This window comes from Tamandua tetradactyla, chromosome 4, assembly GCF_023851605.1.
Source record: "Tamandua tetradactyla isolate mTamTet1 chromosome 4, mTamTet1.pri, whole genome shotgun sequence".
In the NCBI taxonomy this organism is placed as follows: Eukaryota; Metazoa; Chordata; class Mammalia; order Pilosa; family Myrmecophagidae; genus Tamandua; species Tamandua tetradactyla.
This window is the reverse complement of record NC_135330.1, coordinates 92,630,341-92,643,555: the sequence shown is the minus strand read 5'-3', so window position 1 is coordinate 92,643,555 and position 13,215 is coordinate 92,630,341. Positions and strand designations below refer to the sequence as shown.

General features: G+C 46.6%; 1 pseudogene; it reads left to right on the top strand.

The window, feature by feature from the left end:
• The first annotated feature begins 998 nt into the window (after nucleotides 1-998).
• On the top strand, nucleotides 999-1,844 carry LOC143680402 (olfactory receptor 8K3-like; annotated as a pseudogene).
• Nucleotides 1,845-13,215: the final 11,371 nt, after the last annotated feature.

The window sequence follows — 13,215 nt, the reverse complement described above, 5'->3', positions numbered from 1 at the left end:
AGAAGAAACAGACACAAAAGTTACTGCCTAAATTAGAAATGCCAAGTTTATTTCCTCAATTAAAATGGTCATATTTGTCATAAAGACATATTTTGTGTATATTATCACTGAATTTTCTTGTTTCTCATTTCTTTCTTCTTTCTCTTCACCCTTCCTCCCCCTTCTTTCTTCTGTTTTCTCTCTCTCTCTCTCTTTCATTTTCTCTTTCTACCCAAATCCATTTAAGAATCCATTTAGGTTTTCTTATGGAGATTTCCATAATATTAATTATTAATGACAAAAATCTTTTGGGATGGAATTAACATTTTGCAGAAGACTGGACATATTATTTTGTCAATGTTGACATTTTTTCTAGTGACATTTATGTTTTTCTTCTATTCACCGGGTTAGCTACAAACTGGAAATAAATTCTGAATTGTGGTTATATTTAGAATTTAAAAATTCACTTATATTTCATAGTGCTGATGTATAGTCCAGAATTTATATCCTTAGGAAGCACAGGATGCTAGATTTTATTATTTTTACTAATAAATTAATTCATGGTTAAAGTCTTAATGCTAAGATCCATTTAAATGTATGATTTTCATTTTGTTACTAGCAATATGTGAGAATAAACTCTGGGGCAGTATGAATATCATCTTCCAAACCTTTGTCCCCAAAGTGACAGTAAAATTACTGAGTAAAGCTGAAAACATCTTTATCTTTCTAATAATGCACACCATTCAAATATTTTATTCTCTGCAATGATGCTGACAATTTACAAAAAAAGTTACTTTTTGGCCATAAAAATGAGAAAAAAAGTTTTTTGTGAACAGTTTGAAATTGTACTCCTGCAATAATTTTAGACAAATTACATAAACATTTTATTTTTTATTTTTTGTATGTTAATGTTTTATTTGGTTTCTTAATTAAACAATTTATTTTTAGTCATATTTACCAAAATGTATTGCTTGCTCTTATAATTATTTTCAGTATAGGTTCTCTGCCTAGTGGCCTGGATGGACAAAACCAATCTCACAGTTCTGAATGGATTCATTCTGATGGGAATCACAGATCACACTGAGTTGCAGACTCCACTATTCAGGCTCCTCCTCATAGTTAACATGGTCTCAGTGGTGGGTAACCTGGGCTTAGTCATCCTCACCATGATAGACTCCAGGCTACACACACCCACGTACTTTTTCCTCAGACATCTGGCCTTCACTGACCTTGGATATTGAACAGCTGTGGGACCCAAAATGCTACTTAATATTCTTGCAGATCAACATACAATCTCATTTAATGTGTGTGCTATCCAACTCACTTTCTTCAGTATTTTTAATTCTGACGAAATTTTAATTTTGTCAGCAATGGCCTATGACCACTTTGTGGCCATCTGCAACCCTCTGCTTTATGCAACTATCATGTCACAAAGAGCTTGTCACCTGCTGGTGGTGATAACTTATGTCTATGGTGTTTTTGTGTCTTTGCTGATCATATAAAGATTTCTTATGTTCATTTTGTGGCTACAATGTTATCAGGCATTTCTACTGTGGTAGTCTGCCCTTGATATCTCTACTCTGCTCAGACACACATGGAATTAAATTGATAATACTGGTCTTTGCAGCTTTTAATCTGGTGTCATTTCTTCTGATAGTTCTCATGTCCTATGTGCTGATCCTCATGGCCATCCTCAGGATGAACTCTGCAGAGGGCAGACACAGGCCTTCTCCACTTGTGGATCTCACCTGACAGTGGTGGCTGTCTTCTTTGGAACTCTGTTCTTTTTGAATGTTCAGCCTAAATCCAATAATTCCTTTGATACTGATAAAATGGCCTCTGTATTTTATATCTTGGTGATATAATGCAATTCTTGTTAGGACACATACACTAATGAAGTTTTTCAGCAGGGACAGACAGGTTTTGTGTGCCCTCCTTTACACCCATTTTTGATGTGTAGATGTGAACCTTGTGCTTTCATCATGGTTGTGTTCTGTGAGAATGACCTGAATCTGATGATGGATGCCAAGACCAAGGAGTGGTACAGCAGGATCGGGAGGTGCAGGGATGTCCACATCTATGGACTTGTGAGAGGCAACTCCATTGAATATATATTTGTTTGAAGAATAACGTTGAAGCCTTGGTCTGAGAAGTCACTGCCCAAGTAATTAACTATGCCAAGGTCTTCCAGACATAGAAAACCATCCAAGCTGTTTGAGCTTTATCTTCCTATTGATGGTGCGGGCTTCTTAGTAAAAGCAGTGGAGTTTATGGTCCTTTTTTAGAAAACTTCTGCTACTGAGTCCATTGTACTCAAAATCACAAGAACTCTCATACCTCAGGGGCCTTGAATATAGTCTTGAATATGCACAAGTGTGCACATGGGAGCCAGTATCTGAATGAAGTGTAGATATTGTACCATCATATTTAGGCAAGTCATAACTTAGTAAAGAGCCCACACAGAGGACTTAGCCAAGTTCATAGAACAGCTTACACCAGTGGAAAAATATGTTTTGATTTACCTGAAATTATACTTCCACTAAGCAAGATAAAGAAACACCGAGCCTTGAGTCATGACTTCAGTGAAGGAGGGGGAGTCCTGGAAGTCAATGCCCTTTCAGAAGTGAAAGGGGCTTCTCACATATGCCAGATATGGCACCTTCTGAATTAAGTAAGTCTGTGAAGATGCTGATGAACACACAGAAATTACGCTTTTGGGCCCCACCCACACACTCTCAGGATGACAATCACATCTTTTTGATTCAGTCATGTGTCTCATGTACAAGAACACCCCTTTCCCAAGTTCTAAACTGCCTCCCAAGTATGTGAGGAAAGAGTATAAGGAACACAAGGCAGACCCCTCAACTACAAGTTTGGAAAATAAGAAGCATCTCAGGGAGGCAGTCATTCCTCCTCAGTCACCATTTGGCCAAGCCACTCCAGGTATGAGTAACTCATCAGTGAAGACTGGACACTCCTACAGGCTGTAAGAGAGTTACTGCAGCTTCCTCTGAACCTGACAATTGTGTCAACTACTGAAATACCTAATTGAGACCTTACCAGTAATTTTGTTAGCTTCTACAGGCAAATGTACTGTTTTTCCAAACAGTAAAGGTAATGCAATGGAGCATCAACACTCACAAGGAAGAGGGAAATGGTAAAAGTTCATCCTCTCCTTACCAGGCAGATCTGTTCCCAGGATGATAATGACCTACACACCCAGCTGTAAACAAATCGCTTTGAATTGGGAGAAGCCCACTAGGAAAGCCTCTGTTTGGCATGATTCTGTTTCAGAAAAATCCCAAGCATGACAGCATATTGGCAGAAAGTGGAATCACTTATGTCAAGCCCGTGTCTCCTAATCAGATTGCATCTCCTTGTGCAGAACAAATTGTGAAGGAGAAAAAGGATTTGGAGGAACAGTAGGAAAGATTGTGGTGGCACTGCCTTCCCAACAGCACCAACAGCCACCACAACAGCTGCTACCACTGGCACAGCCCCAAGAGGCAACTGGGCTTAGTGCTCTGGCCCAATTCCAGGCCCAACCTGTGTCCCAGCCACAGCTTCAACCCCACCCTTAGACCCAGAATCATCATCCTCAGCCAAAGTTGAGGCCTGCAATAACTACAGTGAGTAGTGCTGGCAGGAGTCATTAAAACCATAGTTAGTGAGGCAAGAACTACAGAAGGCACAGTGAGCAGAAGTGTCATATTTGGCTTCCCTGGTATCATCTTCCAAGCTAAGTGTCATACTTTGCCAATGGTATCTGAAGGTTTAACCATATCCAGGGGTTCTGCTCCTGCCAGAACAATTTGTAACAAGCCACAACATGCACAGACATTGTTTTCATGGCAGCAACTCTTGATTTTGGGGTGACCACTTGTATGACAGCCTGACATCAGTGCAACCTGGCATCAGTGCAATCATCGCAGACTTTGGTGATGAAATTGTCCCTAACCAGCTTCCTGGAAAAGCAGTCACACCTGCCCATTTCCAGCTTTTCAGGCAGCAGGGGTGGCAACAACAAAAGCTCTCTTTTGGAGAGTCCAAAGATCCACATCAAGGCTCAGCTTCCAGCACAGATCACAGCTGCCAGTCAAGTTTATCCTGGAATACCTTAACAAAATGCAGAAGCAGAAATTACAGCTGCCCCCACAGCTCTTACTGACACTGGCTCAGCCAGCACCCCTGCCCCTCATACCTCAAGTATAGGTGCACTATACCAGCATCCACAGCAGCAAAACTGCTGGCTCACCATGGTCATGCCCACCAGGCCCAGAGCCTTGCTTACAGGCACCACCACTGCCAACTTTCAGTTGGTCCAGATTATCTGAGGTCCCACTACCCAGATGCAAGTGCCAGGGAAAATACAAACCTAGATGCCCCAGGGTGTTCATTGGCACTTGTGAAGCTGCCTGTGGTGTCTGTCTATGTAACACACCAGGAACAGATTGACTTTTAATAAAAGGGGATTTATTTCATTCATTCTTCAGAGAAAACGTAGCTAACTTCCATATGAGTTTCTCTCTAACATGGGAAGGCACAAGAAGACCTCTACTGGCCTTCTCTCCAGGCCTTTGGGTTCCAACAACTTTCTCTGGGGAGATTCCTTTAGGCATCTCCAAAGGTCAGGGCTGAGCTGTTTGCCCTATTTGGTTTTATTCCCTATGTGCTAATCATCCATTGGAAAGGCAGATGAAATGAGGATCAGACACAAGGTTTAGACAATCACACAGTCACATTGTGAAAGCTCTATTATCATACAACCATCTTCCTGAAACATGGCTACTGGAACACAGCGCCACATTTTCAGGCACTTCCCTCCAGCCTCTCCAGTAAGTTCTACCAGTCATCATCTTTGGTGTCTCCCAGGGGCCTGCCTCTCTCGGCCAACTCAGCAGTTGAACTCACTGCTCCCCTTCAGCCATGGAGGACCTGCCCCCATGGGTGCACATCTCCCTGGAAACATGGGACAGAACTCACTGGGCCAGCCAGTTCTCAGTATCAAGGGGATGAGAAAGCCTGCTTGACCCAAGGGAAAGAGAGAAATGAGACAAGACAAGGATTCCGTGGCCAAGAGGTTTCAAGGATCCTGATGTTATCTTGCTGGGGATTCATAGGTATTCTGGGGACATCCAGTATTCATTCATGGGGGAGTGGAGTGACTATAGGGAATTACCAGAGACTGTTGAGCCCTGTTCCACAAGCTTTGACCCTTGACAATGATCATCAAAAGATTCAGCGTTTACAATGGAACTGTGCTCTTGGGAAATCTGCTTTTCTTCTGCTGCTCCTTTCCTCCAGGTTACGAAAATGGTGTGGAGAAAGAATCAATATGCAATAGCGAGCAGGAAGTGCATAAAGCAAGTTGTGTATTTGTATACACGCATAGTGAATGAGAAAGAAGCAGGAAGTGTATGGTATCTGTGAATTCTTTTCTTCTTGGGAGATCTTCTCATCTTCTACAAAATGATCCAAATCCACAGATGTGCGATGAGACTGCGAGCCATTGATTATCCACCTAGATGGAATGCAATGGTGTAAATGTTTATGACAGAAATAATTTTCCAAAATCTCCAGAGGGAGTGCAGTTGATATGTACAGACTGATCCTTGTGTCCTCGCTTTCCCTGGACCGGCACCCGTAGCACAGGGGTGGGCAGTCTGCAATCATTCCATTCCTCACCCAGGTAGTCTGGGTAATGAGTTTTCTGGCACCATCCACAGAACCAAATACCCAAAAGGAAATGCAAACAGCAGGTGGTCTCCCATTTGAGCCAGAATCGCACCTGAACATGCTTAGCTTTGCAGATCAACCACAAGCATGTGCACTGAACCCACTTAGGAACTTGAGGCCAACAGCCACAGCCAACATCCCAAAGAGCCGAGGGCTGGGGAGCACTGCACTGTCTATGCAGATTGTGGCGTGAAGCCCTCCCCAACCTGCTGTCTGACTCCCGAATGCAGGACCCTGTTAGCCACCAACCCTCTGCTAGCATTGCCCTTGGTCATCTTCCAGCTCACACCCTGCCACCTCAGGTGCACTCATGATGCTACCCCATGCCACCTTTCCTGCCACCCATCATTCTGGGGTCCCTTCTGGCACTCTGACACCACCCCTGACAGGCTGAACCCCACCGTGAAACCCACCCCTCACACCCCACAGACACACCACTGCCTGGGGTAGCTTCCCTCCGCCACCTCTCCAAAACCGCCAATGCACCCGACTGCTCAGATGCTCAGATGCTTGGCTCCCCGGCTGGGAACAGGAATGATCAGGGCCAGGCTCCAGCCTGTGCTCTGGGAAGCAGCTCCTCAGGAAACTGACCAATGAAACTGGAAAGGTCGCAACATGCGGGACACCAGGCAGCACTTTGCACAACACCCCTGACAATTGTGGGGCACCTCTGGTCCTCTCAGTAGTCAGGGAGACCTCACGGTTCTTCTGCCCTCAGCTCTGACAGGACAGCCCAGCCGGCGCCCCCAAGGTTGGAGAACTGGTTGTGCTCTGGCTGTTGGGTGTCAGGCAAGACATCTGCCGGCATTGTACCTTGGCAGCGGAGATCAATGACTTCATGCTCGCCATGCTGATTGGTCTTGGCTTGCCAGAAGCCTCCACCCATTGGAGCAGTGGGGCAGCAGAACCTCCCTGGTGTTCCCTGATCTGCAGTTGCTGCCAGGGCCCCGGCGGTGGCCACGGTGGTGGCAGTGGTGGAGGTGAGGTCTGGGCAGTGGGCAGGGCCTCCTGCTTAGCAACCCCTCCCACAACCCCGCCCCCTGGTTTACTGCCACAGATCTTTGGGATGCAGGGACTGCGGCTCACGCATTTCTATTTCTTCTTTAATTTTTCAGTATTTCTTTTTTAATACCAGGAAACACCAGATAAATGCAAACATTCTTAACTTTTGATGATACTTTTCTTTATATATACAATCAGTAATTCACAATGCCATCACACAGTTGAATATACATCATAATGATCATTTCTAGGAACCTTTTCCCACTACTCAGGAAATGCACTAAAACAAAAACAGAAAAACATTTCTAGGTACCATACCCTCTCCTGACCACTTGCTTTCAGAGATCACTGGCATTTCCAACTGAATTTACCTTGTCATTTGTTCCCCCTATGATTTGTTTTTACTCCCTATGTTCTGGTCGTCTGTTGAACAAGGCAGGGAAGAGGATCATCAGACACAAGGTGTTCACAGTCACACAGTCACATTGTGAAAGCTATATCACCATACAATCATCTTCCTGAAACATGGCTACTGGAACACAGCTCTAGATTTTCAGGCACTTCCCTCAAGACTCTGCAAAAGTTCTGCCAGTCACCATCTTTTGTGGCTCCCAGGGGCCTCCCTTCTCTTGGCCAACTCAGCAGGTGAACTCACTGCTCCCCTCCTGCCATGTAGGACCTGCCCCCAGGGGTGCATATTTCCCTGGAAACATGGGGCAGAAACTCACTGGGCCAACTGGTACCCAGCATCAAGGGAATGAGCAAGTCTGCTTGACCCAAAGGGAAAGAGAGAAAGGAGGCAAGAGAAGGATTCTGTGGCCAAGAGATTTCAAGGAGTCTGGATGTTATCCTGCTGGTGATTCATAGGCATTCTGTGGGCATCCAGTTTTCATTTCTGGGGGAGTGGAGTGGCTGCAGGGAATTACCTGAGACTGTTGAGCCCTGTTCCCCAAACCTTGAAACTTGACAATGATCATTGAAAGATTCAGCATTTACAATGGGGCTGTGCTCTTGGTAAATCCGTATTTCTTCTGCTGCTCCTTTCCTCCAGCACATGAAAACCGTGTGGAGAAAGAATCAATACATAATAGAGAGGAGGAAGGGTATAAAGCAAGTTGTATATTTGTATATACCCATGGTGAATGAGAAGGAGGGAGGAAGGGTATGGTTTCTGTGAATTCTTTTCTTCCTGTGAGATCTTCTCATCTTCTACAAAATGATCACCATCCTAAATCCAAATCCACAGACGTGCAATGAGACTGCGAGCCATTGTTTATACACCTTGACAGAATGCACTGTTGTCAATGCTTATGACAGATATAATTTTCCAAAATTTCCAGATTGAGTGTAGTTGATACATACAGATTGATCCCAGAGTCCCCAATTTCCCCAGACTGGCACCCATAGCACAGAGGTGGGCAATCTGCAATCATTCCATTCCTCACCCAGGCAGTAATGGTAATGAGTTGTCCGGCACCATCCACCAAACCAAGAAACATGAAAGGAGATGTGATTGATAGGCGGTCTTCCATCTGAGCCCAGACCATGCCTGAGCCTACTTAGTTTCGCAGCTCAACTGCAAGCATGCACACTGAACCCATTTAGGAACTTGAGGCTGATGGCCACCACCGGCATCCCCAAGAGCCGAGGGCTGGGCAAGGCTGTGCTGTCTAGCTGGAAAGTGGCAAGGGGCCCTTCCCAAACTGCTGTTAGGCTCCCTAACACAGGGCCCTGCTGGTGCCCACCCTGTGCCAGTGTCACCCTCGGTTGTCCTCCCACCTGCACCCCGCCACCTCAGATGCGCTCACGACACTGCCACTTGCCACCCTGCCTGCCGCCCAACACTCTGGGGTCCCTTCTGGCACTTCAACACAGCCCCTGCCAGGCCGAACCCTGCTGCACAATCCACCCCTCACAACCCTCAGACACACCGCTGCCTGGGGCAGATTCCCCCACCACCACTCCCAAACCGCCAGCATCCCTGGCCGCTCAGTGGCTCAGATGCTTCGCTCCCCAGGCTGGGAGCAGCATCTTTCGGGGCCAGGCTCCAGCCTGCGATCTGGGAAGCAGCTCCTCAGGAAACTGACCCCTGAAACTGGAAATATTGCACCAGGAAGGACACCAGGCAGCCCTTTGCACAACACCCCTGACTTTTGCTTGGTGCCTCCGGTCCTCTCAGGAGTTGGGGAAACCTCATGGTTCTTCTGCCCTCAGTTCTGACAGGAAAGCCCAGTGAGCGCCCCAGTGTTTGGTGCGCCGGTTGCACTCTGGCTGTTGGGTGTTGGGCAGAACGTCCACCGGCATAGTACCCTGGCAGCAGAGATTGATGCCTTCATGCTTGTCATGCCGATTGGTCTTGGCCTGCCAGAAGACACCGCCCATTGGAGCAGTGGGGCAGCAGACCATCCCTCGTGTTCTGTGACCCACAGTGGCCACCAGTGCCCCAGCAGTGATGGTGGTGGCAGCAGTGGTAGCAGAGGGGCATGGTCAGCAAGTGGGGCCTCCTGCTTAGTAACCCCTCCTGCGACCCCCCTCCCAGGTGAGTGCCACAGACCCTTGTGACACAGGGGCTGTGGACCGCGCATTTTTATTTCTTCTTTAATTTTTCAGTATTTCTTTTTTAAAAACAGGAAACACCAGATCAACACAACATTCTTAACTTTTCATGATTCTTTCTTTATAAATTCAATCAGTAATTCACAATGCCATCACACAGTTGCATATACATCATCACGATCATTTCTATGAACCTTTTGCCTCTACTCAGGAAACAAATTAAATGAAAACAGAAAAACATTTCTAGGTACCATACCCCTTCCTCACTGCTCACTTTCAGGGATCATTGGCATTTCCAAGTGAATTGATCTTGTCATTTGTTCCCCCTATGATTTGTTTTTATTCTCTATATTCTCTTCATCTGTTGAACAAGGTCAGTAAGAGGAGCATCTGACAAAAGGTGTTCACAGTCACATTGTGAAAACTATATCAATATACAATCATCTTTCTGAAACATGGCTCCTGGAACACAGCTCTAGATTTTCAGGCACTTCCCTCAAGACTCTGCAAAAGTTCTGCCAGTCACCATCTTTTGTGGCTCCCAGGGGCCTCCCCTCTCTTGGCCAATTCAGCAGGTGAACTCACTGCTCCCCTCCTGCCGTGTAAGACCTGCTCCCAGGAGTGCATATCTCCCTGGAAACATGGGGCAGAAACTCACTGGGCCATCTGGTACCCAACTTCAAGGGAATTAGCAAGTCTGCTTAACCCATAGGCAAAGAGAGAAGTGAGACAAGAGAAGAATTCTGTGGCCAAGAGTTTTCAAGGAGTCCGGCTGTTATCCTGCTGGTGATTCATAGGCATTCTGTGGACATCCAATTTTCATCTCTGGGGGAGTGGAGTAGCTGCAGGGAATTACCTGATACTGTTGAGCCCTGTTCCCCAAGCCTTGACACTTGATGATGATCATCGAAAGAGTCAGTGTTTACAATGGGACTGTGCTCTTGGGGAATCCGTTTTTCTGCTGCCACTCCTTTCCTCCAGGTATGAAAACGATGTGGAGAAAGATCAGTACGTAACAGAGAGCAGGAAGGGTATAAAGCAGTTGTGTATTTGTATATACCCATGCTGAATGAGAAGGAGAGAGGAAGAATATGGCTTCTGTGAATTCTTCTCTTCCTGTGATATCTTCTCATCTTCTACAAAATTATCACCATCCTAAATCCAAATCCACAGATGTGTGATGAGACTGCGATCTGTTCATTATTCACCTCAATGGAATGCACCGGTGTCAATGTTTATGACAGACATAATTTTCGAAAATCTCCAGAGGGAGTAAAGTTGATATGTATAGATTGATTCCAGAGTCCCCAATTTCCCCAGACTGGCACCCATAGCACGGGGGTGGGCATTCTGTAATCTTTCCATTCTTCACCCAGGCATTACTGGTAATGAGTTGTCTGGCACCATTCACTGAACCAAGAAACCTGAAAGGAGATGTGATTGGCAGGCAGTTGCCCATCCGTGCTCGAACCACACCTGAGCCTGCTTACCTTCGCAGCTGAACTGTGAGCCATGTGCACTTAACCCATTAATGAACTTGAGGCCAATGGCCACCACCAGCATCCCCAAGAGCCGAGGGCTGGGGAGGGCTGTGCTTTCTAGCCAGATAGTGGCAAGGGGCCCTTCCCAACCTGCTGACCGGCTCCCGACCACAGGCCCCAGCTGGCGGCCCACCCTGTGCCAACCTCACCCTCGGTCATCCTCTCACGAGTACCTTGCCACCTCGGGCATGTTCATGATGCTGCCCCTTGCCACCCTGCCTGACACCCAAAACTCTGGGGTCCCTTCCAGCACTCTGACACCACCCATGCCAGGCTGAAACATGCCACACAACCAACCCCTCACACACCACAAACCCACCACTGCCTGTGGGCAGCTTCCCCCCACCACCACTCCCAAACCACCAGCCCCCACGACCACTGGGTCTCTCAGCCGCTTGGTCCCCCAGGCTGGGTGCAGCAGTGTTCAGGGCCAGGCTCCAGTCTATGATCTGGGAAATGACTCCTCAAGAAACTGACCCCTGAAACTGGAAAGGTCACACCAAGCAGGACACCAGAAAGCCCTTCGCACAACACCCCTGACTTTGGCAGGGCACTTCTGGTCCTCTCAGGAGTACAGGATTACTCGCAGTTCTTCTGTACTCAGCTCTGACATGAAAGCCCAGCCTGTGCCCCAGGGGTTGGCAAGTCAGTTGCACTCTGGCTGTTGGGTGTCTGGCAGGATGTCCGCTGGCATTGTACCCTGGCAGCAGAGATCGATGCCTTCGTTCTCGCCACGCCGATTGGTCTCCACCTGCCAGAAGCCCCCGCCCATTGGAGCAGAGGGGCAGCAGACCCTCCCTGTTGTTCCCTGACCCACAGTTGCTGCCAGTGCACTGGCAGTGACTGCGGCTGCTGCAGGGGCTAGGCAGCGGGTGGTGCCTCCTGTTTAGCAACCCCTCCCACGACCCTGCTCCCTGGCTGACTGCCACAGACATTTGTGATGGAGGGGCTGTGGCCTGTGCCTTATTTCTTCTTTAATTTTTCAGTATTTCTTTTTTAATACCAGGAAACACCAGATAAATGCAAACGTTCTTAACATTTGATGATTCTTTTCCTTATATATACAATCAGTAATTCAAAATGCCATCACCCATTTGCATTTACATCATCACGATCATTTCTATGAACATTTTGCCTCTACTCAGGAAACGAACTAAAACAAAAACAGAAAAACATTTCTAGGTACCATACCCCTCCTGACCACTCACTTATAGGGATCACTGGCATTTCCAACTGAATTTATCTTGTCATTTATTCCCACTATGATTTGTTTTGATTCCCTATGTTCTTTTCATCTATTGAACAAGGAAGGTAAGAGAAACATCAGACTCAAGGTGTTCACAGTCACACAGTCACATTGTGAAATCTATATCACTATACAATAATCTTATAGAAATATGACTACTGGAAAACAGCTCTACATTTTCAGGCACTTTCCTCCAGACTCTGCAGTCAGTTCTGCCAGTCATCATCTTTTGTGGCTCCCAGGGGACTCCTCTCTCTCAGCCCACTCAGCAGGTGAACTCTCTTCCCCCCCTGACACGTAGGACCTGCCTCCAGGGGTGCATATCTCCCTGGAAACATGGGGTAGAAACTCACTGGGCCAGCTGGTACCCAGCATCAAGGGAATGAGCAAGACTGCTTGACCCAAAGAGGAAAAGAGAAATGAGACAAGAGAAGAATTCCGTGGCCAAGAGGTTTCAAGGAGTCCTGATGTTACCCTGCTGATAATTCATAGGCATTCAGTGGACATCCAACTTCCATTTCTGGGGGTGTGGAGTGGCTGCAGGGAATTACCTGAGACTGTTGAGCCCTGTTCCCTAAGCCTTGAAACTTGACGATGATCATTGAAAGATTCAGTGCTTACAATGAGACTGTGTTCTAAGGAAATCCATTTTTCTGCTCTGCTCCTTTCCTCCAGGGTGTGAAAATGCGGTAGAGAAAGAATCAATATGTAATAGAGAGCGGGAAGAGTATAAAGCAAGTCATGTATTTGCATATACCCATGGTGAGTGACAAGTAGGGAAGAAGGGTATGGCTTCTGTGAATTGTTTTCTTCCTGTGAGATCTCATCTTCTCCAAATTGATCATCGTCCTAAATCCAAATCCACACATGTGCAATGAGACTGCGAGCCATTGTTTATCCACCTCAATGAAATGCACCAGTGTCAATGTTTATGGCAGACATAATTTTCCAAAATCTCCAGATTGAGTGCAGTTGATACGTACAGATTGATCCCAGAGTCCCCAATTTCCCCAGACTGGCAACCATAGCACAGAGATGGGAAGTCTGCAATCATTCCATTAATCACCCAGGCAGTACTGGTAATGAGTTGTCCAGCACCATCCACTGAAACCTGAAAGGAGATGCGATCGGTAGACAGTCTCCCATCTGAGCCTG